Genomic DNA, 17965 nt, shown 5'->3' on the forward strand with positions numbered 1-17965 from the left:
ATATATGTTACCGATCGGTTCAGCCTCTAAAACCAAAATCGAACCGAACCACTAAAATGTCGGTTCGGTTCGGTTCAGCTTTTTCTTCCAAGCTAGTAATCTTGAAGCTGAAATGTGTATTTGAGTTATATTCTCTCTTATTTGGATACCAAAGTAGTTGCATATCAAGTGTTTGATATAATATCATTGGGAACAAAGTAGTTGGTAAAGAGTAAAAATTTCATCATTTTGATGTCTTCGGCTTATACTTCATCTGTTATCGATTTGACTAGTAGTGCTGATGAGGCAGAGTATGATCAACTAGTTTGGTCATCACCATTAATGGGATTTCTGAATATTTAGGAAAATCTTTCTAAATATCAATGAAGTTTTCCTAAACATTATGAAATCCTTCCTAAATCTAAAAAAATGAGTGTATCACATATTACTCCATTTAGTGAGATATATTTGATTTTATTTTGTGCACATTCTGATATTTTATCTATATATATATATATATATAAGATATATAAGAGTAATAATTTTATTTTGTGTCTTCCAAAAATATTTTATGAAGGCTATCGCAAACTTTAAGTTTTGCTTCATAAATATTACCGTATCTTTCCTAAATATTAAAAAATGTGTTTCTAAATCTTTTTTTGGTGTTTTACTTCAATATGTGCAAGATTACTATATTAGTGAGGGGGTAATGATATATTTTTGTGCATATCATGGTGTTTACTAATATCCAGACTTTTTGTGAAGGTCATCTTTAGGTTCATTATGAAATTCAAACGTTTTAGGAAGATCATCCTGAAGTTCAATAAATCTTTCTTTAAAATCATGGAATCCTTCCTGAATTTCGTAAAATCCTTCTTGAATTTCTTGAAATTAAAGAGAACTTGTAGCAAACTCAATCATAGTTACCTCAACAACTATTAGCTTGTATAATAGAAACATGTGACACTCTTATAGTGAAGAAACATTATACAAGTAACAAAACAATATGAAAATGTTTCACAACCATCATACATGTCTAACAACAAATAAAGAAAGATAGTCCTATGTGATGTCAACACACTCCTTAAAGATGTCCAAAGAAAACTTGCATCTTGTGTTGTATGCAGATACATTTCTTTGCGATTGCTTGAACTTGCTCTTCCAAAAGGTACTTGTCATCTTCAAGAATCTTAACGAGTTCACCTGTGAAATGAGGTGTTCCATCATGATTCTTTATTTCAACATATAGGTGCAAACATCATAAATCAGTACTTTAGATTCTACAAACCACATTGAGAAAATTACTAGGGAAAACTCAGTGGCAACACATAACTCGTGCATTAGATCAAACGTGCATAAATATCAAAGAGAAGCAGCAAAAAAAGACGCTTTTTATGAAGGTAATCATGAATTCACGAAAGCTTTCCTGAATTTCTGAATTTTGTATTCAAGGTCCTTGTTAAGAGCAGTTCAAACAAATTAAATGCTCTGAACATATATGATACTACATAACAACAAGCTAGAGGATTACACTATTGCCTTCGAACTTTACTCAAATTCAACCTACAATGAAGTTGTTTTGGCATACTATAAACTTGCCTCACTATGAAAGCCTACTAAGGTGAGACAGACAAGGAGGAAACAGAGCGTTTGAGCGCCTTTGAAAAACTTTACACAAATTCAATTTCTCAATCAATAAAATGCTATAAACTAAACCAATTAATACAGACACATAAAATAACACAATCATTTGTTCAAGAGACAAACTTACCCAATCATTTGTTACATGTATCATTACCATAGTCAGAATCACATTTCGGATTTACCACTCGAGAGGATGTCTTCACCATCTTGGGATCAACACGCCTCTTTTGCTGGAAATAAATTATAGGAACAAGTGTATCTTTTCCTTTGATCAGATCCTATTAATAGATTGAGCCAAATTAGTCAAACTTAATCATTCACTCATTCTACAGAACAATACGAACAAACAAACCTCTTGAGTGTTAGAAAATATGAAGATCAAAGCACCTCCAAATCAGAGACTAATGCATCAAAATCTAATGTTTCTAATTCATGTCCATCGTCTTGACTGTCTTGGTAATCCTCCATGGTAATAATTAATAACAGTACAACCAATTACAGATACAACTTTCCCTGTCAAGCTTCGTGCTCCCAAAAAGAAAAAGAAAACATGAAATTGAACATGACTATTTGAGAAATTACAAAAAATCAACCTAAACATAAAAGATTGGTTACCTTAGTTTATTGGAGCCATTAGGTCCACCCAATCTCATGTGTCCGTTATCGATTTTGTTCGCTCTTCTTTCACTCATTTCACAGACTCTATCGTATCAATCAAATTCACAAACAATTACACGAGACGACGAGGTCGATAATGCTAGAACAGATTTGCAGTGAGAATACGGCTACGCGAAAATGGCGACGAGAACACGATGACGAGAACACAATGACAACAATCGTCGATGAGAATCGATTGGCGAGAGGTCTGGGATACTTGCTTTGAGCTTAGTTGCTTGTGTAATTGGTTCATCGTTCTCCGATTAGAGGTCGTGGTGAAAGTGAGATCTCATAAATCTCAATTTTTGCAGAAATAAAATGGAGGTTTTTTATTAAATAATATAATTAATAATTGAGAAATACCCTAAAATTGCACTAAAAAAAAGTTTTATGGACAATTATAGCACACATTCCATAAATTTCCAAAAAGAGCACTATTTAACACATTAAAATATTTAAAATTAATTTTTAGAATTTTTTTTTAGGTTTGGGTTCTCAATTTCACATTTAGGGTATAGTTTTGAGGAGTAGGGTTTAGTATTTAGAATTTAAAAATTAACTTTGAAAAATGAATTTTGAAATATAGTGTTATTTTTGTAATTTTAGAGATGTTGTGCTACATTTGGAAAAAAAAAACTTATTTTGGTGCTATTTTTGAGAATCTCCCTTAATAATTTAGTGGTTTTAGTATTTGTACTTTCAATTTTATATGTAATATATGTCATTTTGTATTTTAAAATATAATTAACATTATCTTTTTTTCAGCAAAAATAATTTTATTAAAAATAAAGTCTATCAACATACAAGGATTGCATCATCCAAATAGGTGGATTAGTACAATCAGTATATAAATCTGTGTTAAGACTTAAGACAGCCTAGTTATTCTAACAAATGAGCTACTTCATAATTAACATTATCATTTATAGACTAGATTAGGACCCTTGCTCTAGCATGGGTTGAAATTTCTTTTATTTATATTGTAGTTTTTATATAAAATATAATTTTGTGATTAGTTTTAGAAGTTGTTGTTAATAAAAGTTAAGAACCGGGTTGAAATTTAGGACCCGGATTAAAAGTGATTGTTTTTAAAAATTGTTGTGAATAATATTATTTTTTGAGATTTTATTGTCTATATATGGTTACTTAAATATTTAGTGGATATTTTATTTCAGTTTTTTGAAATATCCTTTCTAAGTGGATCTCAAATCGAAATTTAACTAATGGTTACAATCCATATAACCTATAAGCTATCAAATAATCAAATAATTAATTTTCTAACCCATATTATATATAAGATTTTAGTAAGAAATAATAACAAATTATTTTATTTGATATAAATCAAATAAAAACTATTTAATTTAAGTGATTGATTTGCATAGTAGAAAAAAATCAACTCCAAAATAAAGAATTCCATTTTAGAGTTGAAAATGGAATGGGGTTGAAAATGGTCTTTGAAAATATATATTATACACTCGTCATCGAACATATCAAAATCCAGTTTGGAAAATATGCATATAATAACTCCATATTTTAACAAGAAAAAAGATTTTTTTTTTTAGGACAGGAAACAAAAGGAAAGCACAAAGGCTTGTAAACAATTAGACAAAGCACGAGATGATAGTGGAAGAAACTAAGGAGCGCAATCCCCATTGCCTCATACACAGTCCCGTAAACCAAGTTTTGGAGGTTTGGAGTAGCCAATCTTCGAACTACGATTCAAAGGTCTTTAAAGACTGAATCGGTTGACAAATAAAGAAGGGATGTAGTAACTGCTGATTTTTCCTTCGGGATGGGTCAATCCTTCACCGACAGCCACATTATAGGCGACGTTGGACGTGCGGGCACAGTCGATCACAGTCTTCAGAACGCGAAGTGGCACGTCATTTGTATTTAAAAACTCTTCCTTCATTTTCTTGTCCATGTCCGAAACAATTTTACGAAGCTCCTTAATGGCTTCCTTTTTGGTAACTCCATATTGCTTCATATAACATTTGATCCCAGTAGTGACATATCCTCTATTCATATCGTCCTAGTCAAGACACGCATAAATAATAAGAATAAGAATAATAATAATAATTATGTCACAGATACTAACCGATGAGATGGAATTACTCCTTTCACTAGAACATAGTTGTATGATTTTTAATCTTAATTTTCTGGAGGGTAAAATATATGATATTGAATTTTCATATTTTACCATAGCTGAAGAAAACTTAAACAAATATGTATGGTTGATCAAATGGGATTTGGCTAAACACTCTTCATAGCAAAAGTTGATGAAACAATTGTTGAATGTGTTTGTACCTCGAAGCCAGCAATGTCATTCAGTAGACGTGCTTTGGTACATGATGATTCAATGAGTTTAGGTCTAGATTTTAGCCATTGGTACGCTTCTTCCTTGACAACCTCTCCCATACCCATCAAAGCCACTGTTAAAAGCGCGTACACTGTACTCTCGACTTCACCAACTTCCATATACTCATCAAAACTAGGCAAGGTCATGGTTGGCTTTCACAAGTCTCTTGAACTGCAACCAATATATGTTGTTTTCAGTAATTTTAAACAAGCTACAATTAGGGTATGCATCTTACCATGATTGAGAGAGAATGGTTTGACTGGTTGCTTCTTCTATTTTTTCTTTCAGGCAGTACAATCTTCCTTCTGGCCCCATTTCTGATTCGTACTCTTCAAAGGCATCAAATATAATTTTGCATACAACTTTCAGATAATTTGGCAGATGATACATGGAGTTGACATCATCAGGAGCTCAGCTGCATCATCATCAATTCATCATCTTCATGATCATCATTTTTTTGTTTTGTTATTTTAGTATGTATAGTGTACCTTTCAAGAGCGGTAGAGAGGCTCTCCGCCTCAAGAAGAGTTGCATATCTATCATAGGTGTCATCTAGAATTACTAAAATTGTGTAGAACTTAGTCAGCATAATCCTCGCACGTGAGAATTGTGGCTCAAAAAACATTGCTAACACAAAGAAATGCAACTCCACGATTCTGTCTCTATAGTATGGTGGCAACCTTGATGGAAAATCTTGGTCCTTGTACCACCTTTTGAACAGAACATATAAGATAAGATATATATAAATCATTTAAGTAGTAGACGTAAAAATACTAGTCACTGAAGAGATTACATACTCTGACACGATTTTGAGTTCTTGAGTGTAATGGAGCTGAAGTAAGTTGAAATTGAGTTTGGAAAACTTGAGCAGCACTACGTCGTGGTCATCTTCTTGTTCATAAAAAGGGATATATCCCATTGCGACTATTATCTCCATGTTGTGGTACTGTGATATACCAAGAGCATTTTGTATTCGTGTTGAAAAATGAGACGGGCACATTTTGCCAGTGGAAAAGTATTCTAAATGGGTCGTCGCAAAGCTCAATGCTTCGTCCATTACATAATCTGTTTTCATCCCCATGTTAGCTGCTTCATACAAGGCCAGAATACCCTTAGTATCCTCTGTAAGATGTTCCTTGAACTTCCCATCGTCTGTTTGGAATCTCTTGAACACATCTATCGATCAAATAAATGAGAGGCAAAATAAATGTTTGTATATGTGAACAATGGATCTTTAAAACTCTAACTAGATTTTCCTTACCAGAAGACATGTTGTGACGGTATGTCCTGAAAACCCAAAAAATGATGGAAACTTTGTACAAATCATATTCACCAACCATAATGTCCGTTACGCTTTTGAAACTCTCTTCAAGACTCTCTTTGATCTCATCCTCAAAATGCCACGCAAGACCAAGGCTGACCAGGTGATATATCAAAATGATTCTCTTCGTTTTGGCTTCAAGGCCTTGGGAAGACAAGAGCATTCCCCTCACTTTTGGCTTTAATGCCTCGATCTCTCTCCAAAGCACATCCATTTCCTAAATAATCAAGATCTTTGTCAGTGATAAAACAAAGAGTTTTCCTCCCAGATCTTTGTCAGAGATATACACAAAAACTATACATATAATTAAATCCCATATAATCTTCAATTAAAGTCTGTATAATCTCTGAGTTTTTTGCTAGGCGCTAGCTTTACCTTGGAGCCCAGAGTAGCGCCTAGCAATTATTTGAACAGTATATATACTAACCGAGTTATCAACCCGAACAGAAAGGAAGTGATGAGTCCATTCTGAAGGTGGCAATTTCTTGAATTTACGATTACTTTCATGACCATCAAAAGCGGAAGTAGCAGTGGCCTTCAAAATAACCTTCTTTGGTTGCTTAAGTGATTTTGACGTCAACAGAAAGGGAGAGTGTTTGCGTACCGGAAATAAGTTGCAATGGGTACGAAGAGGAAGTTGAGGTCGTAAAATTTTTATGACTTCCATGTTATTAAGTATTTAGTATTTTATATGGAATATGGAATCCATTATTTACTGGCAATATATATAGGCGTGTTGCAGTTTTTGCAATTTGTTCACCTGACCAATATAATAATCAATTAATTATTAAATCAAGCCACTTACCTTATTGTGTCTTTTAACATCAATCATTGATTTGTTTTACTGTATATATAATAGACAAAGACTCATCCGATGTGTATGTTTTAAAATTTTGTACATAAATTAAATTTAATAAAAATATACTAAAATTTGTTGTAAATTATTTATACTTTTTTTTGTTATAATACATTAATTTATATCTATTTACAAATTTTTAATGTATGTTACTACTAAAATTTAAAAGTGTGTTTTTTTTTACATCTAAATATGTTGTATATTACAAATATATTGGTTACCACCACCTAGAAAAATATCTATATAAACACATTAAGCCAACTATTATATGTCTATTTGTAGGTATTTGAAACAGTTCGACCCGTTTTTCTTTTAAACACATTAATCAAGTATCCCATAATACTTAACTAACAAACCAACCCACCAATAATCAATAAACCAACAATAACTAATATGACCATCTCCAATAAATCATCAACACCATATTATTCTAGTCATTCTAACCAACAACCTAGCATATTTGTATACAAGATCCCAACAATACAACAAGACATAACCATCAACACACAATCGAGACCATAGATCCTCCTGTTCCTCATTGCCATGATTTCATGTCAATACCTGCACCACAAACAACAATTGAGATACGTAAGTACTATCACAAATACTTAGTGACACAATCCTCCCATCTACTGGACTATTTACACAAACAATAAGACCCCAAAGCAACAAACAATAATCACAAGCCTGTCATAGTCAAGCCATCCAACAAAATAAAACACATCAGCCATCTGCTAAGAACTGGTGTTGACCGACACTCGTATCAATCACTCACAAACCATCGCGATTGGTGTCGAGCGACACCCTCATGGTGTCGATCAACACAATTCAAGGCCCTGCCATCGACCGCAACTCATCTTCCAAAGCCACCATTTGTTCAGGAACGTCACAATAGCCAAAGAAGGCCATATGAATCAAGATAAATACAACAAGAAAAGAATCAACCCACCAAATCACAAAAGAACACAGAACACACTGATATCTCATGCTCATATGAGCCATGGTCATGCACTCACTTTGATCTAGAAAGAGATTTAGGACGAACAAGACAAGGAACAACACCACAACGACTTCCCTCTCACCAACAACCACGAAACCTCCTTCTCCTCTCCTTGACAACCCCAAAACAGACCCTTCTGCTCCTCTTAACCCTCCTCAAGACTCCCTTTGCTCTAAAAAATAAACTTACAACCTTTTTCTCTCTTTTTCTTTCTCTCCCTGAAGCTACAACACAACTAGGGCAAAAAAAAAGGATTGTCGAGCCTTTAAATGACTTAGAGTTTCTCTCCAAAACCAAACCAAATTAAACCGAGCGATTTTGAAACAAACCAAACAACCACCAATTTGGTGGTGTCGACCGACAACCACCCCAAATTGGGTTCGGGATGTTAACACACCACCACTCATATGCAAACTCCAACCACTGTCGCAACGGTTCGCACCACCTAACCATCCGGTCTACCGTAACCAGGACACTACAGGCCCAAACCAACCTGACACTACTAGTCAACACCAGCAAAACCTGAGATCAGTCCTGACCTACAAGGTCTACATCCAGTCAGTATGCTCATAACCACGTCATAGACATTGTTTGCTCCCTCACTCATCTGTTCTCATGTCGCAACCTTCAAACTGCACCGCCTGCACTCTCAGACCGTCGTCCTGGAGCCATACCATCTCACTATTGGATCGTCACCCTTGGGATCTTGGTACTAGAAGAACTACTCATCCCCTCCGAGGAACAAATCATTCCCTAGGAGAACTAATCATCTCCTCTACTGCTCTTAGGGTTGCAACCCTCAAGCCCATAATGCACCATGGAAACTAATCATCCTCAGAAAAACTAATCATTTTCCCAGAAAAACTAATCATCTCCTCCGAAGAACTGCTCATCTACCCGGGAGAACTAATCATCTCCTCATGAGCAAACAAGTCATAATGTCTATAAGCAACTCCCGATCGGAACTACCTCTTGTGGTTTGTGTAAAACATTACAATGTCCTACCAACCACCATATTCTCTCTCTAGAATATCATCACCATCATGACCACTCTTCAAGCCAATTAAACATGCCAACTACTCGGGTGTTTACACATGCTCTTACCGAAATAGGCAAGTTATAACAATTCATAATCATTTAACCCATTACACATCAACATTCCATAAGAGCTAATCATCTTATTAAATTTTCAAATGCAACAATCGTTTAAAACCAAAAAGTTAAATTCTGGGATAAGCGCCCGGCCCTTCATTCAGCTGCACCACTACCACTGTCATCTGCTGCAACTTTGGACACTAAGCCCTGATATGCCCCACCTCCCTATAGTAGAAGCACACTCGAATTTTTCCTTGCATCCCACTCCTCTTCGGACAACTCGCCAACCTATGATCCATGCTCTCACACCCGTAGCATCCCTGACCACTTGTATTTGTCACCACTGTGTCCTCCCGCTTCTTCATATGTCCTTGCACCAATTTCTGCCCTTGCTCGAAATGCTCTACTCCAGCGTCTCCGCTGTCTGAACGGTTGGGATAACCACCACGGTCTACCCCCTTAAGTCGTCCTAGATCCCAGTCGTGGTCTCCACCAGCTTTGCCCTCGTGGTGTAGTTTCTCCCTCTATAGTGGATCCACAAGTTCTCACGAAGGACCCTCATTAACCTCCTCACCTGAGCAGCCTCAGACTCCTCATCTCTCGACCCCGATAAACTAAGAGCCGGCTGAACTCCACGTCCAGCTCACGAACTGACTGAGCCCCTTGAGTCAATTTTAGAAAACGCACCTCCATCTGATCATGTGCCTCCCGAGGAAAATACTTGTTGTTGAACTCCTCCACAAAGTCAACCTAGGTCATGTTCCTCTTCACCCTCTTGCCAGCCACTGACCTCCGCCACACATGAGCCTCATCTGCCAGGTAATGGGCCCCTATATCCACTTGATACTCCTCAAGACATCTGAGAGACTGGAAGTTGCACTCTAGCCTCCTCCTCCACGCATAAGCTACAGTATGGTCTGTACCACCCGAGAACTAAACCGTACCGATCCTACGCATCTCTCCCAGCATACTAATGTACTACGAATGAGCTCCTGCACCTTCAGCCACTGGCTGTTGTACTTCCACCGTCATAGGTGGCACAACCGGAACCTGCGCCAGTACAACTCCCGGTAACCACTCAACCACCTGCGCTAACAAGTTTGCTATGCTAACATCTCCACCAGAGGGTCCATCTACTACGACCCCCACCACCGATTAACCCGGCAGTGACACCACCCTTCCCAGCTTAACCAGCGCCTATGGTATCATCGGTACCACTACTGGCCACACCCACGGACCCTCCTGAAATGCTTGCAACTCGCCGACGCCCTCAGCCATCAATCTCTAATCCACGGTCTCACTTGCAACTAGTCTTCTGCCCCTACCACGACCACGTCCACGTCCACGACCAGCAACAGCACCACCCCTAACTATATGCACTACCAAAGACCAAAGGCTAAGCAACCAAACAACACAACTACACATAACACCTCTTACCGTGGAATTCCGTTGAAGGCTCAAAGAGGATGATACTATGTCTCCATACCAAATGCAAATTAACTAAATACTCATAATCAATTCCATCAAACAACATCATGCATCAAGCAACGTGAATATAATTCAACCAATTAAATTTCTAAACTGCTCTGAATCATCCATTAATTCACACTAGAACCGTAAGGGCTCTGATACCAAACTGAAACAACCAAACCCGTTTTTTTTTAATACATTAATCAAGTGCCCCATAATACTTAATTAACCAAACAATCCACCAATCATCAATAAACCAACAATAACCAATATGCATAGTGAAAAACATATATCAAACTATCTCCAATAAATCATAAACACCATATTATTCCTAGTCATTCTACCCAACAACCTAGCATACTTCTATACAAAGTTCCAACATTACAACAAGACATAATGATAGACTCATGGATGAGGATTTATTCCCAAGGATACACTTCACTTTTCAAGGTTTTCGAGAGGATGGACGGAATGATGATGATGAATGGGTGGAAGATGCAGCAGAATGGAGAGATGAACGACGGAGAAGGTGAAGAGGTGGAATTGCAGCGGATTGAAGGGGAGAACGAAGTGTACTTCTAAGAGAGATGGAGATTTTTAGACTACATGCTTGATTACAACTTAGATATGATACACTAAGAAGTAAACAAGTTGAGAAGATACTACACACTTCTCTGATTAAACAAGTATAAGAAGGTTTTTGATTGAAATATTTGATGAGAAACAAATGAGAACTACAAGGAGTTTAAATAGAAGAAGGGGGACGAAGGAGAGGAGGAGAGAAGGGAAAAATCATGCAAGAGCATTAACAAGGTCAACCTCATGCACAATGTCTAGGAAATTACAAAAGCAATAAATGCAAAGTTTGAACAAAGAAATAGAAAATGGGCCAAGGCAAATAGATGGGTATTGGACCACGAAATGAGTTGAAAACGGAGCCTTGAAAGTTTCACTTAAGCCTCTTTAAAAATCTTGTCAAGAAAACCCAATGGGACAAAACTTGACAAGGGAAAAAGAGTACATAAGCAACACTTAACCCTTCATCGAACACCCTGAGCTGTGAGCATCATCCAAATGGTTTGAGCCACGTCTTCTTGCTTCTTTCCAGCTCCTTGATTAGTCCATTGATAGCTTGGTTGAACCTCCTGAATTTTTATCTTGTAATAGGATCTACCGGAACGAACAATGCTTCCTCTGGTACAAGCTGCTCCTCCGATGCTTCCTCAGGTTCAAGCTGCTCCTCAGGTCCGTGTGGTTTGGTTGACCTGTTCATGGTCTCATCATCCTCTCCCACTGGAAAGGATTTGACCTCAAATCCAAATTATCTGCAAAATAAGGAAGAAGATGAGAAACATTGAAACTGCCATTAACTTTGTACTTACCTTGGAGGTCAAGTTGGTAGGCATTGTTGTTGATCCTTTTGAGCACTGTGAATGGTCCATCAATTCTTGGCATTAGTTTGGATGTTCGCTCCTCCGGGAAACGCTCCTTCCTAAGATTAACCCATACTTGGTCACTCTCATTGAAGACGACTTCTTTTCGCCCTTTGTTCGCTTACTTCTCATAAAACTTTGTCCGGGCCTCAAGATTTTCCTTAGCCTTTTTGTGAACCTATTTTACTAAATCAGCCTTCTTCTTGCTATCAAGACTTGATCTCTCACTCAAAGGTAAAGGCATCAGATCCAAAGGAGATGTGGGGTTGAATCCATAAACGATTTCAAGAGGAGAAAACTTAGTCGCAGAATGCATAGAATGATTATAAGCAAATTCAACATGCGGCAAGAAATCTTCCCAAGTCTTAAGATTCTTTTTAATGAGCATACGCAATAATGTAGACAAGGTTCGATTGACAACTTCAGTTTGACCATCAGTTTGCGGATGACATGTAGTAGAAAAAAGCAATCTAGTTCCTAATTTAGACCACAAAGTTTTCCAAAATTAACTAAGGAACTTAGTGTCACGATCAGAAACTATGGTCTTAGGTATGCCACACAAACGAACAACTTCTCTAAAGAACAAGGTAGCCACATGAAATGCATCATCATTTTTATGACATGGAATAAAATGCGCCATTTTAGAAAAGCGATCAACCACCACAAAGATAGAATCCTTACCAGCCCTATTCCTAGGCAATCCAACCACAAAATCCATAGATATATCAGTCCAAGGATGCAAAGGAATAGGTAAAGGGGTATACAAACCGTGGGATTTAACCTTAGCCTTAGCTTGCTTACAAGTCGCGCACCGTTCACATAGTCGTTCAACATCTCTTTTCCTGTGCGGCCAATGGAAGTGTTCTTGCATCACCTTATATGTCTTAACAACTCCAAAGTGTCCCATTAAACCACCTCCATGAGGTTCCCTTAGAAACAATTCTCGCAAAAAAGAGTGAGGTACACAAAGTCTATTTTCAAAGAACAAATAACCCTCATGCCGATAATATTTTCCAAAGGCAAACTTCTCACAAGACTGAAATATTTTGCTAAAATCAGAATCATTAGCATATAAATCCTTTATCTACTCAAAACCCAACAATCTTGCATCCAAAGAAGTAAGCAAAACATACCTTCGAGAAAATGCGTCGGCTACAACATTATCTTTCCCTTTTTTGTACTTAATCACATATGGGAAAGTTTCTATGAATTCGATCCACCGCGCATGACGTTTGTTGAGCTTTTGTTGACCCTTTAAATGCTTGAGAGACTCGTGTTCAGTATGAATGACGAACTCCTGCCAAGTTTGTAATGCTCGGACCAATGCGTAGAGCTCCTTGTCGTAGGTCGGATATTTGAGTGTCGCTCCTCCTAGGTTCTCACTGAAGAATGCTATGGGCTTATGATCCTGCATCAAAACAGCTCCAATACCTATCCCGGAGGCATCACACTCAATCTCAAAAGTTTTCATAAAATTAGGAAGAATTAAAACATGAGATTTAGTAAGATTCTCTTTCAAGGCCTGGAAGGCGTTTTCTTGTGCAGCTTCCTATTTGAATCCAACGTCCTTCTTAATGATTTCCGTAAGCGGGGCAGAAATGGTGCTGAAGTCCTTGACAAACTGTCGGTAGAATCTTGCTAAACCGTGAAAGCTCCTCACCTCGCTCACATTCGTAGGGCTTGGCCATTCTTTTATCGCCTTGACTTTTTCCTCATCAACATTGATTCCATCTGCACTCACAAGAAAGCCTAGGAAAACAAGATTATATGTGCAAAAGGTTCACTTTTAAAGTTTGAATAAAGCTTTTCCTTTCGAAGAAAATCCAAAACAAGTTTAAGATGCATGACATGATCCTCCAAATTTTTGCTGTAAACCAAGATATCATCAAAATAAACCACAACAAATACTCCAATATGTTTCCTAAGTACATGATTCATCAATCTCATGAAAGTGCTAGGCGCATTAGTTAATCCAAATGGCATAACTAACCATTCATATAACTCTTGTTTGGTTTTAAAAGCCGTTTTCCACTCATCACCTTCTTTCATCCGGATTTGATGATAACCACTTTTAAGATCAATTTTCGAAAAGATGCTAGGACCATGAAATTCATCAAGCATATCATCTATCGAGGGATAGGGTGGCGATACTTAACCGTAATAATGTTGATGACTCGGCAGTCCACGCACATTCGCCAGCTCCCATCTTTCTTTGGTACTAGTAACACTGGAATGGCACATGGACACATGCTTTCTCGAATATGTCCTTTGTCCATAAGCTCGTTCACTTGTCTTTCGAGTTCTTTTGTTTCGGTTGGGTTGGTGTGGTAAGCTGGTCGATTTGGTAAAGCGGCTCCTAGTAAAAATTCGATTTGATGCTCGATCCCTTGGATGGGCGGTAAAACCAATGGGATTGTCCTCCCGAAACACGTCCTTATATTCTTGCAAAACCAACTCAATCTTACTCGGTAGCACTGGTTCGGGGTTAGTTGAATAAGCAAGAGTTTCTTTGTAAACAAAGAGTAAACTATTATGAATTACCTTTTTCTTACCCTTGGTATCGATTGATTCAGTTGGTTTGGTGGCCCGCTGTTTCATGCTTAGCTGGTCTAGATAGACTTCATGCGGAGTCATCGGAATGAGAGTCGTTTTTTGTCCATTGTGTTCGAAGGTGTGTCGATTAGTGAAACCATCGTGGACAACTTGTCGGTCTGATTGCCATAGACGTCCAAGAAGGATGTGGCTAGCGTCCATCGGTAGAATGTCGCACATGATCTCGTCCTGATACTTACCAATTGAAAGCGGCACCTTGACTTGCTCCTTGACGGACATCTCAACCTTTTTATTAAGCCATTGGAGAGCACTTCTAAGCCAAGATTTTCAACCATAGTCCTGCTCGCAACATTAGTACAACTACCACCATCAATAATTAAACTATATACCTTATCCTTGACCAAGCATCGAGTGTGAAACAAGTTTTCCCTTTGTGCTTGCTCCTCAGCCTTAGTTAGAACACTCAAAGATCTCCTCGCAACAAGCAACTCTCCCTTAGTGGGGGCTTCCAAACCCTCTTCCAAAGAGTCATTTTCCGAACGCTCTTCTTCAGATTCTACTTCGCCTTTATCTCTAAGGACCATGATTCTTTTGTTGGAACACTCGCTCGCATAATGCCCAAGTCTTTGACACTTAAAGCATTGAATATCCCTTGCCCTAGTGTTCACCTCCTTACCCTTTCCTTTCAGGTCTGAATCTAGTTGTTTCGGCTTGACAAATAGCTTGTAGTCCTTTTGGTAGCCGGGCTTTTCCTCCTTTTGATAACTTGGTTTTCCCGAGCTGTAGTTGGTCTTGGCGGTGTTGTAGCTGGATCGGGAATTCTTCCTTTTGATTTGCTGTTCGAACATGATTGCCTTGTGAAGCATCTCCTCAAGTTCAACATAGTGCTGGGTTTCTAGACGGTCTTGGAATTCTCGGTTAAGACCTCCTATGAATCGCGACATAACAGCTTCTCCATCTTCTTGAATATCAGCTCTTGGCATAAGGGTTTCCATTTCCTTGAAGTACTTCTCAACTGACTTGCTTCCTTGAACCAAATTCCTGAAGCGTTGATGTAGATCGCGGTGATAATAAATCGGCACAAATATTCTTCGCATGACGGCTTTCAGCTGGTTCCATGTTTCGATCAGCATATCTCCGGCACGTCTGCGGCTGGTAACAAGTTGATCCCACCAACTTAAGGCATAGTCGTAGAACTCAGTAGCAGCAACTTTAACCTTGTTGTCCTCGGTGACTTCTTGACAAACAAAGACTAACTCAATTTTCTACTCCCACTCCAAGTAAGTATATGGGTTGCTGGTTGCATGGAAAGCAGGAATTTTGAACTTTAGACCTCCCAAAGGATCTCTAGGTAGTGGTCGGTCTTGTCGACGTGTGCGTTGACTACTGTGAGAGGAGGCGTGACTGTAGTACTCTCTTGTCTCATCATTTGGTCTTGTCTCCTCCTGGTGCTGCCTTTGACGTTGATTTGCTTCTGGCTTGACTTGATTCAAGTGTAGAGCACCAAGTTTTGCATCAAGCATGGTTGCCATAGCTTCTGTGACAGATTTCTTGATTCTCTTTTCCAGGCTAGAGGTTGATGACTCTTCCTCATCTGATGTCACCATGGTACCTGAAAATAAAACAAAGATCCAACAACTAAATAGTTCCAAAAATACGTAACTAAAAACAGATCTGAAAAAATATGAAAACGAATCCAAAAACTCCAAACTCAATTTTTAAAAATGATAGACTCAAAGAGGATGCAAATGCAGTTGATTTCGTAATTTTTAAATGAGTAAAATATTTTATAAAATTCTTGCAAGATGAACGAAAAATCTGGGAAAATAGAAAGTGACGAATGGAATTTCAAAACCTGGTTGCAAAGTGGATATGTTACCACATGATATACTCCTAGATGAAGATCTATTCCCAAGGACACACTTTGCAAGGTTTTGGAGAGGATAAACGGCGGAGAAGGTGAAGAGGTGAAATTGCAGCGGATTGAAGGGGAGAACGAAGTGTACTTCTAAGAGAGATGGAGATCTCTCAGACTACAGTCTTGATTACAAATTAGATATGACACACTAAGAAGTAAACAAGTTGAGAAGATACTACACACTTCTCTGATCAAACAAGTAGAAAGAAGGTTTTTGATTGAAATGTTTGATGAGAAACAAATGAGAACTACAAGGAGTTTAAATAGAAGAAGGGGGACAAAGGAGAGGAGGAGAGAAGGGAAAAATCATGCAAGAGCATTAACAAGGTCAAGCTCATGCACAATGTCTAGAAAATTACAAAAGCAATAAATGCAAAGTTTGAACAAAGAAATAGAAAATGGGCCAAAGCAAATAGATGGGCCTTGGACCACGAAATGGGGTGACAAAGGGGTCTTAAAAGTGTCACTTAAGCCTTATTAAAAACCTTGTCAAGAAAACCCAATGGGACAAAGCTAGACAAAGGAAAAAGAGGGCATAAGCAACACTTAACCCTTCATCGAACACCCTGAGCTGTGAGCATATTTCAAATGGTTTGAGCCACATCTTCTTGCTTCTTGTCCAGCTCCTTGATTAGTCAATTGATAGCTTGGTTGAACCTCCTGAATTTTGATCTTGTAAGAGGACCCGCTGGAACGATCAATGCTTCCTCCGATGCTTCTGTTGGTACAAGCGGCTCCTCCGATGCTTCCTCTGGTACAAGCTACTCCTCTGATGCTTCCTCAGATTCAAGCTGCTCCTCAGGTCCGTGTGGTTTGGTTGAGCTGTCCATGGTTTCATCACATAACCATCAACACATAATCAAGACCCTAGATCATCCTCCTCCAAACTGCCTTAATTTCACGTCACATACCTGCACCACAAACAACAATTGAGATGCATGAGTATCATTACAAATATTTAGTGAGACAATCCTACCATCTACTAGGAAATGCACACAAGAAACAAGATCTCAAAGCAACAAACAACAATAACAAGCAAGTCACAGTCAAGCCAGACAACAAAAGAAAACACGTCAATCGACCGGCACCTCGCCTTGTGTCGACCAAGACTCGCCTCCATTGTCGGCCGACACTCTCCTTTTCTCGAGCGACACTCGCCTTTTATCCACCGACACTCCTCTCCAGTGTCAAGCGACACTCACCTCCAGTGTTGACCGACACTCGCATCAATTACTCACGAACCATCGAGAATGGTGTTAACCGACACCCTCATGGTGTCGATCGACACTGATGCCCTAGCATCAATTCCATGCACCTCCATTGACCGCAAATCATCCTCCAAAGCCACCATTTGTTTAGGAATGTCACAATAGCCAAATAAGGCCATAAGAATCACTAAAAACACAAAAGCAAAGAATCAACTTACCAAATCACAGAGAAACACAGAACACTCTGAGATTTCATGCTCAGATAAGCCATGGTCATGCGCTCAACTTGATCTAGAAAGAGATTTAGGACAAAGGAGACAAGGAACAACAGCACAACAACCTCCCTAACACCAACAACTCCCAAAACAGACCCTTATGCTCCTTTTAACCCTCCTGAAGGCTTCCTTTGCTCTCAGGATCAAACTCATAACTTTTCTCTCTCTTTCTCTTTCTCTCCCATAAGCGACAAACACAA

General features: G+C 38.4%; 1 pseudogene; it reads right to left on the bottom strand.

Moving 5' to 3' along the window:
• Window positions 4007-6624, bottom strand: LOC104709549 (annotated as a pseudogene).

The sequence above is a fragment of the Camelina sativa genome, chromosome 8, assembly GCF_000633955.1.
Source record: "Camelina sativa cultivar DH55 chromosome 8, Cs, whole genome shotgun sequence".
NCBI lineage: Eukaryota > Viridiplantae > Streptophyta > Magnoliopsida > Brassicales > Brassicaceae > Camelina > Camelina sativa.